We start from the raw sequence: 14,699 nt of genomic DNA, 5'->3' as shown, positions 1-14,699 counted from the left end.
ATATGATAGAGTAGTAACAAGATCACACCATAAAAGGTGAAAATTCTCCTACACACATTATCCCAATGTGGCACAAACACCCAAGTGTCTCATACCCAAACTACTATGAAATGCATTTCCTAAGTATACTGAAGTATAGTGTAATAATATCCATGATGAATAATTATTTACACCAACACCCCCCCTTAAGTGCAACTTAGGGGAATGCACTTAAGTCTACAATGCAACTAAGCAATGCAAGATGGGTCCCAGCTACAAGGCCATGTTAGGTACCCATGTACAAATGTAAATGCAAAGCAAACCAATGCAATGAAATCTCTCACAAAGCGGGGAAAGAGAGAAAAACCCAATGGGAAAAAACCCTCCCGCAAAAGAGAGATGAAAACTAAATACAAAGAAATCTCATAGAAGTATGTGAGGAACAAAACCCCATGTGAGAAAAAGGTCTCCCCCATATGAGAGAAGAAGAGATACTAGGAAGCCCCCCCTCAATGTAGAATCAACACCAATGGTAGAAGCTCGAAGATGAATGAAGAAACTGCTCCACGAATGTTGAACAACGTTCCTCCCCTTGGGAAGAAATAGAACCAAAGGTGTATCCTTGAAGTCTCCCTAATCATGATGAAGGGAATATGTATGAAAAAAACTCATGATGAATGGAATCTCTGAAAACTACTCAAGTGTCCCCATGTTGATGTTGAAAGATACCCCCTCCAAAGGTGGTAAACTGCTCCACACTGCTGAAAAAGGTACTCCAAGATCTAGTGGAGATGAATGTAGAACAAGTCACAAAGACTCACATGTCTCCTCTAAACATAAAAAGACCTCCTCCAGCTGTTATACATAAGTATCCAGAATCATATCAACCTCGAAAGAATGATCATGTAGAGAATGAACAAGAGGGTCAGAGTGATCCCTCACAACAATCGAAGAAGGATCATCTTCATCAAAGAGAAGATGAATATCATCAATGATGTCTCCCAAATCTGCAATGTAGGATTCCACAAACAAACCTGCAATGTTTGTCAAGTAATCATCCCAAGAAACTGAAGCTGGAAGACATGATATATCCTGCTGCATTGAACCACATGAAGGCAAAACTGTCGCACTATCTACATCATCAGGTGCAATAGGTGATGTGATATCAATAGGAGGAGATGAAACACAAGGCTCAAGAATAGGGTCACATGTGAGAATCCCCAAGTTCAAGTACCCAAAGTTCTCCTCAAAATCTAAACCATCACAAGAAGTGTGATCATCATGTGTAGAATCATCATATGTGAAATCATCATCATCAACAAAATCTGAAAAGAAGTATAACCAAGATGCATGATCAACCATCCCAGTCGTAATGATAGGTCTACTCTCCAAGTCTCTAATGAAAATTGACTCATGTGTGAGCTCCACAATTCTTTTAGTTACACCATGTGTGATTTGATAGATGGAGTGGAGATTGTTTGTCAAGTGGGGTACACACAACACCTCATTGAAGGAGTTATCCCCAATGGCAATAGATCCTTTCTGAATAACATCCATGTATGTATGATTGCCCATGAAAATCTGTGGCATGGTGCAAGGCTCAAATGAAGAGAACATAGACTGCAAAGATGCCATATGATGAGAAGCCCCTGAATCTAGAAGTCATCTCCCTAAATCATGACTAGTAGTAGCACAAAGAGATTTTCCTTTTCTTGTCCCCAAAAAAGTGAGTCTTTCCACTTGTAGAAGCCATGAATGCTTTCCCTTTCCCTTTTGAATGTGAGGAAGTATAAATTGATGAATCATCCTTCTTGTAGACATTAGGTAAATCAATGTTATGCTTTTTGAGGATGTGTATGAGCTCATCAATCTTCTTAGAATGGCAACGATGCTCCTCATGACCAAACTTTTAACAATAGGCACAAGTAGGTCTCCCCCTCTTTGGTGAATTGTCCCTCTTGGAAGAGGATGAATCTCCTTGTTGTGGAGAAGGTGTTGGTTTGTTCTTAGGCTTTGATTGTCATTTCTTCTTGTTAGAGTTGTCCTTTCCTTGATTTCCTTTGTTCCCTTGATTTGCCACTAATGCTTGAGACTTAGAAGCCATAAGAATGCCCATTCTTATCAACTTAGTTTGTTCCATCATCAACATTTCAACGAAAGCATCAAATGTAGGCATTGTGCAGCTTGAACCCATTGTCATCCTATGGGTTTGGAAACTAGAAACAAATGTTGCATATTCTTGTGTGGAAGCTTGCCCATCAAGTTGAAGATCAATTGAGTATCCTTCTTATCAATGCCACAATCCCTGAGTTGTGCCCTCAACTCTTTTGCCTTAGTGACATAATCCTATATAGTATTAAATTTCTTGGGATCTAACATGGTGAGATCGCTATCAATCTAATATCCCCTAATCTCATCAACTTGACCATACAAGTCTTGAAACTTTGTCAAGCATCCTTAATTAGAGTAAATTTATCAATATGAAAAATGAGATCCTTTGATACATACTTTCTTAAGGTACCAATTGTCATGATATTTTTAGTGAGCCAATCCAAGTGACCAACAGGATCAGCCTTAGGATCGGCGGGAGCAACAATAGTTCCATCAATATAATGAGTTAGTCCTTTTTCCATAAGTTTACTCCATGCATCAATTTTCCAAGTAGCATAATTATGAGGAGTTAAGAGAGGAAACTTAGGAGAACCCATAGCAGCAAAAAGGAAAAAACACAAGATAGAGAGAGGCACAATCACACAAGACACTCCCCCAAATTACTCAATCAAGAAACCCCCCCCCAAAAAAAATAAATAAATAAATCATGATTTGACACTTTATACTTGGTGCGTGTACAATGGGCCACTTGCAAAACAAGGCAAGGTGGACTTCTGATTTCAATTTTACAACTTCTCAAAATGAGATATAAGAGACTTCAACAAATACTGCTAGTAATCTAAACTGAGATCCAAGCAAAATACAAGTAGCAAATAGGCCAAAAAATGATCAAATACTGAAACTAAAATCTCTACTCAAAATCACTGCAAACAAATGGCAGATTATGAAAGTAGACAAAAAATTATGCACTTTAAAAAAAACGCCACCTGGAAAAGAGTCCATATGAGCCCGAACGAAGCCTTCAAAGTTGTAAAAATTGGGATTTCTCGATTTCCAAAAAACTTGTATCCGAAAATTAGAAAAATCCCACACCATTATACAGATCACAAAATTCTACCCCAAAACAAAAAAAAATTCTCAAAAAAAGGAGTCTAGATGAGTGAGATATCACTATTTGAAAATTGCCTGCAAAATTATAATTTTTGGAAAATTTCCGTCGCAGCTTCAAACATCAAATGCCTCTAGATTTGGCCTTCGAAGTCCGATTTGGATGAAACAAAAGGCAAGAATTACTTTCTTGGACCTCCTCAATCCAATGGTGACCTCATATTTGACCCATCAAGCTTCAATAATAACCTGCAATAGAAAGCTCCAAAATACGCAACCCCAAATAGCATCAAATTTCTCTCAATTAGCAAACCAATGACACTCTAATGGCTCTAATACCATGTGATATTTTGTCAAGATCTGGAGGCAATGGAAAGCACAAATAAGAGAACAAAATAGATTATAGGAATAAACTATATTCTATCAAGATACAAAATGTGATTAGCTAGATCATCAATTGTTGTTTACAATGTAGATGAGCCTACTTATATAGGCAAGGCTATATGGATATGTGAGAACACAAACATGACATGTGGCTCAATAAGAAACAAGTGTAGGTAGGAAATAGGTGTGGTAGGTAGGAGAAACAATAAAATATTCCACATGAGGTGGATCACCCACCGAAGGTGGAATTATCACTCCACAATAAGTGGATATGATAGAGTAGTAACAAGATCACACCATAAAAGGTGAAAATTATCCTACACACATTATCCCAATTTGGCACAAACACCCAAGTGTCTCATACCCAAATTACTATGAAATGCATTTCCTAAGTAAACTTAAGTATAGTGTAATAATATCCATGATGAATAATTATTTACACCAACAGAATGTGTAGAAGTTACAATCACAGAGTCATCCCTAGGGATTTCAAAGTTGGTGATCTTGTACTAAAGGAAAATCCCAAAAATCAACAGGATCGAGAAAAGAAGGGGAAGTTTGAACCTAACTGGTTGGGTCCTTTTGTCATCCTATCAGACTACATTTCAGGTGCCTATTAGTTAACAACCTTAGAAGGGGACGTGCTCGACGAACCAACCAACAACATCCATTTGAATAAATTCTACACTTGAGTTGTCCAATGCACGGAAAAAGCGAAAAAAAAAATACAAAAAAAAAACGTGCAATAAAACCAAGTGGTGAAAACCTGGCAACGTGCACTATTTGTGAGAGACTAGCTCCTCTATCTATCAGTACTCATATATTTGAACCATCCAAGTCAAAGCTAATGGCCATCGCCCAACACTTATTCATGAAACATTATCTCGGACATACTTAGCGTAGTCACTGTCCTTGATTATCCAAATACGCTTATCCATATCATACCCCACCATGGCTTGGTGATTAACGTATATATCCACATCAATAGATATCTGTGACTAGGGGCAACACTCCTCTCACTTTTAGCATTTCCAATAGAAAACAAACAAGGATCACAACATGCTAAGAAAACTAATGTCAACAACTGATCATCAAGCTAGAAAACAAGACCACTATCCAACTACAACTTTAACACACACATGATGGATGATTTTTTGAATTATAATTTTTTTACATCTGGCATGAAGTTTTGACTATTTTGTATCTTAAATTTTGAATCATTAGATCTCCTGAGCTACTCGAGGATGCATCGAGTTAGAGAAAGAAACAAAAGAATCTAATATTTTTGCTTTTTTTGTCTGTGAAGTGATCATTCGTATGGTGCAAATATTATCTCGAGACATGATTGGAAACATATCATTGAAGACATTTTTCCACTTTGCACATACAAATGGTTAACTCTTGTCTATTTTACGCAAGCAACACTCAGGTCATCTTGGTTCAATTATACCTTGATGCTTGTGCCATCTTGCAATATCAAACATCCATGTAAGTTTTACTCAGGTCATTATGGTTCAATTATACCATTGTGCTTGTATAAACTTTCAACATATCATAAGCTCAATGATGACAAACAAAAATAGAGCACAAACAAGTGACTAAACATGAATGACGATGACAAAATTAAAGTGATCATTTCGCTGCATATCATTCTTAAGCTTGCATTTTAGCTGCATATCATTCTTAATCTTGCAATTAGTTGCATATCATTTTAAAACTTGCATTGAGTTGCATATCATTTTAAAACTTGCATTTAGCTGCATATCATTTTAATCTTGCATTAGTATCACATCATTATCATTATCATATATCTCATTTTCAAGATATATCTCACATCATTATCATTATCATTATCATATATCTCATTTTCAAGATACATCTCACATCATTATCATTATCATATTTCTCATTTTCAAGATACATCTCATAAATCAAAGAAATCAATGCAAATACATCATCACATTCTCATCTCATCATAAATCATATATCATCATCAAAATCAAGAGGATTATTATCTAAGCATCACGTCATCATTATAGAATCATCATATCAATGCATATAATCAATCATCATCAATAACACATGTGGATCAAAGCAAATCAGTTCTATATATATCTCAAAAATGGTCAAAATGTACAAGGGATATCATGTCTGTCAAAATACAACAAAATGATCAAAATACAACAGAGATAGGTCTCTCAGGTATGACTACCTCCTAAGGCTAATGGTCTCGCAATAGATGTCCTAGCCCCTGGATCTCCACCAGGTGGATCACGTCGGTCAGGCCCTATAACACCTCTACTCTTTGTCCTCGTATGACTACGAGTAGATTGACTATCTACGTAGCTAGGATCTCTGTGATATCTAAGGACCACCTCCTCATATAAACGCCTGTATTACTCAGCCTCCTTGGCCATATACCGTATCTCCCTCAATGTGTCTCGCATAGGGGCACCAACCGTCGCTCTCTCCAATCTCTCAACAAGATCCTCTGCCCGACCCCGACGCTCTCTCTCTCTCTCTGTATCCTACTCTGCCATAATCTATGTGATCTGTCACTATTGTGCTAGCACATGTGCCTACAACTCCTACACTGAGACCTATAGCACTCTGATATGTGAATCCTATCGATGGGTGGGTACCCTAATCTGAATGAGTACCTATGTCATGGTTCCACCCATACCTGTCCCTGTCTGAGGCACCGGTGGAGGTAGAGCATCAGATCTCCTCCTTTGGGCGGGTCGCCTAACATTCTCTATACCACCTACCACCGCTAGCATTGCACCTACCCTACCAACCCTACCAACACTAAGAACGAGCCCCCCTCCTCATCCTCTATCTCCTCCTCGTCCTCTATCTCCCCTCATCCTCTATCTAATCTACCACCTCCTCTATCTCCTCCTCTGCCTCTATCTAATCCTCCTCCACCACCTCCTCCATCTCCTCCCTCCTCTCCCACCTCATCTCTCCGTTTGGCTCCCCCTCACCTCTATGGTTGCTCATCCTCATCATCATCAAAGGCAGGTAGCATCTCTATCGAATTAGATATTCGTGCCATTGCATGTGCCATGAAGTATGCTGGAAACTCCTCTATCATCCCTGCATCCACGACCTCGGCTCCATAATCCCAGATCTTTCCCATTAGTGTCATATACTCCTCTACTGCCACTATGCTATCTAAAGTGGGTCCCCACTCTAGCACATCCTATCTCCGGCAAGCATATAAACAAGCTCCCTATGACATCCTCTGTTGTCTCCCATACTGCCGCTGAACACGGTTGTGTAAGAATCACTCGATAATAAAGGGCGTCCGTGTGATCAGGTACCTCGACATATAAACATAGGACATCTCTAGCCCGTCCTCTACCCACACCTCACAATCCATGTATGGTCTCCAGATTACTATATCGATGTCATCCAGTACCCTCCGCCAATGCTCTAGTTTTCCCAACTTCCGCTGGACAACTATACTTGTATATCCATAAGCATATGTTCGCCCAGCCAGCCTATCCCTATCTGCAAGTGGCCTCGTTGCAGGAATGTGCTCCCAAGCCCACACCTGTAGTAATGTCACCCCAGCTGATAAATTATTGTATCCTAGATACACCACCTGGTGAAGATATCTGTAAAGGTGGGCTAACATAAATGACCCCCATGCGAACCTGCGTCCCTGCGTGACCATATCCTCTAGCACCAATCCCCATCCCACAGATAGTCCCTTCGAACTACGGTCGGGACACAGAAATCCACCAATGAAACCTGCTAGTACCGATGGTAGGGGAGCATAATCAAAATCCACGAACTCCTGCCAGGGGATCTCGTATCCACTAATCTGATCATCCTAGAAGATGTGATGGAGAGCCTCTGTCCCACCTTCCTCAGTCTGCTCGTATGGCAACAAGGCCCCAACGATAGGAATCTGTAGAATCCTATAACAGTTCTCTGGCGTGACTGTTATCTTGCCCATAGCCAAGTGGAAGGTGTTTGTGTCATTGTGCCACCTCTTTGCCAAAGCTGTCAGCAAATCTCGGTTAATGATATACTGCGACATGTCTAGTAAGGATGATAAACTGCATCTCTCGATCACATCTCTATCAGCCTGTGATAAACGTGGAATCAATGACCATGGTCTTGGAAATTGCTCTCGTGACTGAAGCACGCCAAGCTCTGCCTGCAAGACAACAAGTGTACATCATCAGTTCCCAAATCTATCTGATATATCCAATCAAAGAAAAATCAACTTGAAACAACAAAACATCTCAAGAACACAACATCAATCAAAGACCCATATCGAAAGTAACATCCAAGACCCATATCACAAGCATCAAATCACCCATATAGAGAAATCATAAATCTAAACCGTATTGAAAATCAAAGACCCATATCGCAAGCAATCAAATCAGAATCCATAACGCAAGCATCAAATCAAAGACCCATATCGCAAGCAATCAAATCAGAATCCATAACGCAAGCATCAAATCAAAATCTATAACGCAAGCAATCAAATCAGAATCCATATCGCAAGCAATCAAATCAGAATCCATAACGCAAGCATCAAATCAAAGACCCATATTGAAAGCAACATCCAATCATAATCCATAACACAAGCATCAAATCAGAATCCATATCGCAAACAATCAAATCAGAATCCATAACACAAGCATCAAATCAAAGACCCATATCGAAAGCAACATCAAATTAGGATCCATAACGCAAGCATCAAATCAAAGACCCATATCGAAAGCAACATCAAATCAAAATCCATAATGCAAGCATCAAATCAAGACTCATAACGCAAGCAATCAAATCAAGACTCATAATGCAAGCATCAAATCAAAGACCCATATTGAAAGCAGCATAAAAAATCCATAACACAAGCATCAAATCAGGACTCAAAATGCAAGCACAATCAGGACCCATATCGAAAGAATCATATTAGGAATCATAACAGAAATCAAGAAATCGGGACTCATATTGGACATCAAATTCATATCGCAAGGCAAACATCAAAGATCCACCTCAAACTCAAAATCCAGATCCACATCAAAACAATCAATCAGATTGGCACTTCATATCGAAAGCATTTTCAAAAGACTCCAAATCGTCATATCAAAATCAAACATCATCACAAAAAGCAAAACATTGGCTCAAGACCCATCTTAGAACAACTAGCAGGTGTGTATCAACTCCTAAGTCATCTATCTCATCTATCTCGACTCACAATGATTTCTTCCAAGCCCTTTTCACCCATTTTGGACCCTACGTGCTAAACCAGGGCTCCTATGCGCTGAGTTGCTACTTATGCACTATCCTTTTCCTCCAATGCGCTAGAAACTTTACCCTATGCGCTAAAACCCTCGACGTGCTAATCGGTCACTCCATTGGGCTAACCTATCAGCCTATGTGCTAAAACCCCTGACGCGCTACTCTATCCACCCTATGCGCTCTCTTGTAGACTCTATCTAGCATATGGAACTGCCATTTTCATCAGAGCTCAAATGTCACAATCACAAGGAGACAAGTGTGCAAACGATTTTTCAAAGTCATTTCTTACCTTTGTATAGGGTAAAAGTCAACAAGGTTAATAAGAGGGGCATGACTTTTCCTCACTTTTTCATTTTTAACCTTATCAACATCATTATTGGGAGATGAATCAATCAAAATGCATTCAACACAGCCAAAATTTTCAAAATGCAATTAATCCAAAAACGCTCATCAAATCGACAAATTTTTCAAATCCTTGATTCATCTCCTAAGGGGGCATCATCAATATCGTTCATCAAATTTGGGGCATCATATCGACATCTCGACACACAATATCATATCGATCAAATTTTGACAGCATATCCGACAAATTTTATTTGAATCAACATGTGCACACATGTCACTTCAAAGAGGGGCAAAATATAGATGTATAAATCTGACCACTTTCCTAAGTGAATATTTAATATTCATTTTAGCCTCATTCCTCTATTTAATTAAATTCTTCATATTCATCTATTAAATGAATTACTCAATTTATTTAATTAAGTTCACCTAAGCCTTTTCTAACCTTTAATTAAATAAATCAATTTATTTAATTAATTCCCCTTTCTCCCTTTTTAATTAAATCTACATTTAATTAATTGATCTTGCAAATAAATAAATCTAATTTATTTATTGAATCTCCCACTTATATTTATGCAAGTTGCATCTATTTAATTGAAATAAAGTAATTTATTTTAATTAAAATCCCTTTTTCCCCACTTGCATTTTCCTACATCTCCCACTTGCCTCTTTAACCCCTTCTGAAGTTCTTCTAATCACTTCCAATTTAGCCTAATCCATCTCCTAAATATTGTCACAATCCTAAGCAAATAGAAGTCACTTCTCAAAGCCTCCAAAGTCTTTGAAAACCATTAAAGGCTTTATGTCCTCAACAAGTTAACCCTCAAAAGTCTTCCAAACCATTTAAGGCTCTTACATAACCATTAATGGTTAACTCAACCTTCTTGCATGATTAGAGACTTTCTCTCTAACTCAACCCTCATCTAACCCAAGGGTCTCATCAAGCGTTCATGGCTTTAACCTTGGTTATCCCTTTAACCCTTGCACAAGAGTTTACCCCTTGGGTAAAAGCTTTATCCAATGGATGACCCTAACCTAACCTTAACCCTTACCTCCTAAGGTAACCTTCATGTCTTCTCAAACATTTAATGCTTCTTTCATCTCCTCTCAAGCAACCTCTTATTGACAATTGTCACCATTTCATTGGTGAGAATTGTAAACATGGATTGATAACTTTCAATCCTGACCCTTGTTAAGACTATCCAATCTTGACCATCCATTGCCCTACTTTCCCTATGAATAGAGCTCTAATTCTCTCATTTTGATACAAAAATCTTTGTGTATCAAAATTATAGCCATTTTGCTAATCATTTAGCCTCTCTTGTTAAATCACACTAAGCATTTAGAAGCAATTTTAATATCATAGCATATCCATGTTAGACTAGTATATCATTGCTAGGATAATTAGCTAATCTTATCATCATTTTTATGCTAGATTAATCATCATAGATTTAATAGCATACATATCTAGGAATGCATTCATGCTTATAATCAAACATCACTCATTCTTGGAGTTGTCATTACTAAGTCACTTTTCTCAGTGATCTGAGAGCAAAGGCATTGACTTTAGGGATCCTGTGAGATAGAGAACAATGGGACACCCCTTGGGAAGTTGAGCTATTCGATATAGTTCCTATAACTTGCACCAATAGTCTCATTGGTGTGTGGACACTTTGAAATTGACGTTCACATTTATGTCGCCCTCATTTCCCGCACACAAATATACGTAGTAAAATTCACTCAAGTGGCTATTGTTTCCTCTTGTCATCTTAGGTTTCAAGAACCTTTATCACTAAAAACCATCAAAGCGCCCACTTGCTTGCTTCCTTTCACTAGGAATTCATGGAGGTTTCTCTATTCAGGAGAGCTTCTTTAGGGATTGATGAAATTTATTGCCATCACTTCATTGTGGTAGAAAATGTCTAGGTTGTGAATGTGGATGCCCATCAAAAGAAATAGGTTCTTCATGAGAAACCTCTACTAAAGTCCTTTGCTATTGTTGTGAGGAAGCTAGCAACAAAATTGGGATTTGATGAAGCTAAGCTAGTTAAAAAATAGATGACAAACTAAGTCTAGGGTCTAGTTTGAAAAGTACTCAAATATTCTTCTTTGACCTCTATTATTGTATTTAGTGTTGAAGTATTAGAAGGAGATGAATATTTTTCACAATATGGTTTGATTTGTATTTCAATTATCTTTGGGCCAATCTTCTAGAGATACACAAATGACTATCTAACAACTAATGACCACACATCAAAAGTCTTCTAGAAACTTATCCCTTAGTGCAAGGTTTTTTAATTTTTATATTTGAATCCATTAAGGATCACGGTTTCATTCTTAATAATCAAATCCAGTGTTAAGAAAGCATACACTCCTAAAGAAGTCTCGGTTTCCAAATTTCAACTCAACACCAACTTGGGTAATGCTTCCCAATCTTATGTTGTAATTTTGAATTAGTTCTTGCTTCTTAACAATGGATAATTCTTTGGGAATTTCTTTATACACACACACGCGCACGCACACGCATACACACACACACACACATCTTCTTTCTTTGATTACATTTGTTCCTATTTTGGTTGAGTTGGATATCTCTAAAGAATTTTTGACAAAGATTGAGTTTAAAGTGACTAAATCCTCATGAAAACAACTTTAAGATTATACATATCCTACTTTCCACTACCTTATTGCTTCTTTAAATAGAAAAATGCTATCTGAGTGTAGGTATCATTTAACACCTTTTTTAGAGGAATACTAATTAGAGGAGTGCAACTTTTTTTGGTGATTATAATTGTATGATTTTTGGGGCATATATGCATTTAAATTTAAATGGAAACCTCCAATTGACCACTTTTGAACCTTTGTGTACGTAATGACTCATCTCACAATCATCAATACTATCCAAAACCTAAAACAATATAAGACTATTGCACCCTCCCCTAGATATGAGAATGCTTCAGTTCACTATGAGAATAAAAAAGAACCGATTATACATGAAAAGAAATGAGTCTCACGATGCCATCGATATGAATTTTAACGGAATACTATCTCCTAATTGGGTTGCTGATTACTTGTTTATTATTTTGTATTGCTATATAGAATGGGACTCGGCTTTTACCCACGTCTTTTAGAAAACCAAATACAAATGGAAAGACCTACGGGAATGAGAAATCACTCTGGACGCGAAGAGGGAGACTGTGAGAAACCATGAATCCAAAATGTAGAAACCTTTGGAAAACTCCTCCGAAATTGGAGTAAAAACGGGGAACAAAGGAAACCATTTTCGTAAGGTACAAAAACTGCAGCAGATACACAGGAAAAGGAGCATCGGAAAACAGATATTTCGTCATCAGATCAATCAGAGACTGCATAGGAACGAGAAAACTGTGCAGAAAGTGTTTTGAAGAAACCAAGGGACATTGCATAGAAGAAGGTTGCATGCAAAGTGCTTAACATAATTTCAAATCCGTGCCAAGAGTAAACGAGTAAGTGAGTAAAGGAAATCACATTATGCTGACACAGGTATGGTGAAAATTCTTGGCAAGTTTGCGATTTTTCTTATAAATTTCAAGAGCACGATGATTATTGTTTGGAAATAAAAGTTTACAAGGAAATTGTTTGACAAAATGCCATGCTAAAAATTCCATGGTAGAATTGTAGAGAGGTTGGAGGCACACGGGGATTGGTATTGGTAAACGGGTAAACACTCATTCGAATGCAAATTCGAATTTAATAGAATCAAGGCACGCCGATAGCACACATTAAGCATTAAGAGTTGCAAAATGAAAAAGATCTCATGTGTTGCAGATTTATTGGTCAGACAGAGAATTTGGTTTTACCTTTGTGGGTAATAGTCATAGAAGGAGCATTTGTATAGTTAGGTAGGCTTCCTGTCCTCCAAAATTATGGATGTATTTGCGGAAGTTTGAGAGGGTTTTATATAATTCTTCAGTCATTATCTCTTATTTAAAATAGGATTGATGCAGGAAGAAAACCTCTAGGCGAAGAGGGAAACACAAAAAATACATAAAATACACATTGCTCAGAAACCCAGATTTTCCATTAGTGTTCCAATGAGATTTCTTGAGTGGTGGTGTGATACAAACAACTGTTTATGAGAATCTGTCTAGGAGCAGGGAAAGTGGGAACTCATCCACCTAGGAGGAGAGGAATACGCTCTCCGAAACCAACCCTTAACTAACACAGAATGGACTCAACAGCAGCGAAGAAAAGAGAGTGTTTACAAAAGGAATACGCTCTCCGAAACCAACCCTTAACTAACACAGAATGGACTCAACAGCAGCGAAGAAAAGAGAGTGTTTACAAAAGAAAGGATCTAGGGGGGAAACTAGAAGTGTTCGGTGATTGATTCTAATTCGATGGAGGAAAATTTAGACGTTAACATAAGGTTGTCATAGGTAGGTTCCAATGAAGAGAAACTCTATGTGGAGAGCTGCACCATATCACATTTGAGGATCAGGAAAAGGACGTGGAGGATGATCATGACCAATGTTCAGCATATTGTATACACCTCTTATGTGATGGGATGTGTGTTCTACAATGACTAGCGTGCATTTTGTTATTTATAGATTTGCCCTCTGCAAATTACAGCCCTATGGAGCAATTCCTTTAAGGGCAACCCTCGTCATCTCTAAACAGTGTGCAACTAGGGATAAAAGTTGGCCTCAAAATATTGAAGGAAATGGTGGTAGGCAAGACAAGGAATGAGAATAAGACGAGACCAAGTGATGGATAAACTATAGTAGAATCGATGGTAATCAAGCCCATTGAATCCCATTGTGAGGCTAAATGAAGATTATTTCATATAATTCCAAGGATTAGGGTGAAATCCTTGGTGACATGCTCTTTGGATGACTCGCTGAGGACAAGCCAGTTTTGATCTTTTTGCTTTACCGCATGGATGTGAACATTGATGGAATTTTATAGCCAACTAGGCGATTGACTTGTAAGGGGATATCATCTCTCTATTTTGGAATCCCATCACTGGACTAAATGAAGATAATATTGTGGAATTCCCAAGGGTTATAGATAATTTCTTGATTAGTGGCTCTTCAGAATAAACTTACCCCAGCGAAGCCTAGTTTGGTATATTTTGCAGGAAAGAAAACTTGACCATGCGGATTTGGTGCATGGACTTGAAGGTGATTGGAATTGTATAGCCAACTAGGCTATTTATTTGTTATGTAGACAACAGGTTTGTAGATCTTCGAAATTTTATAGCCAACTAATCTATCATCACTCTTTGGAATCCCTTCTTGATCCAATTCCAACTGGGCATATAAGGCTTAGGATAGCTAATTGACATGTATACCAAACCATAATCATTTCTCTGGACAGATATTGTGAACACTCAGGGTTGGACAAGCAATACTTTGCTTGGAATCTTGAAACAAAAAGAATTGGAAAACTCGAAAGGGTTGGATGAGAAATGCTATGGTTAGAACTTTGAAACAAAGAGAATTAGAAAACTAAATAACGGTACTGACAAA

This window comes from Cryptomeria japonica, chromosome 2 (assembly GCF_030272615.1).
Source record: "Cryptomeria japonica chromosome 2, Sugi_1.0, whole genome shotgun sequence".
Lineage (NCBI taxonomy): Eukaryota > Viridiplantae > Streptophyta > Pinopsida > Cupressales > Cupressaceae > Cryptomeria > Cryptomeria japonica.
Note: the sequence above shows the minus strand (reverse complement) of the source record.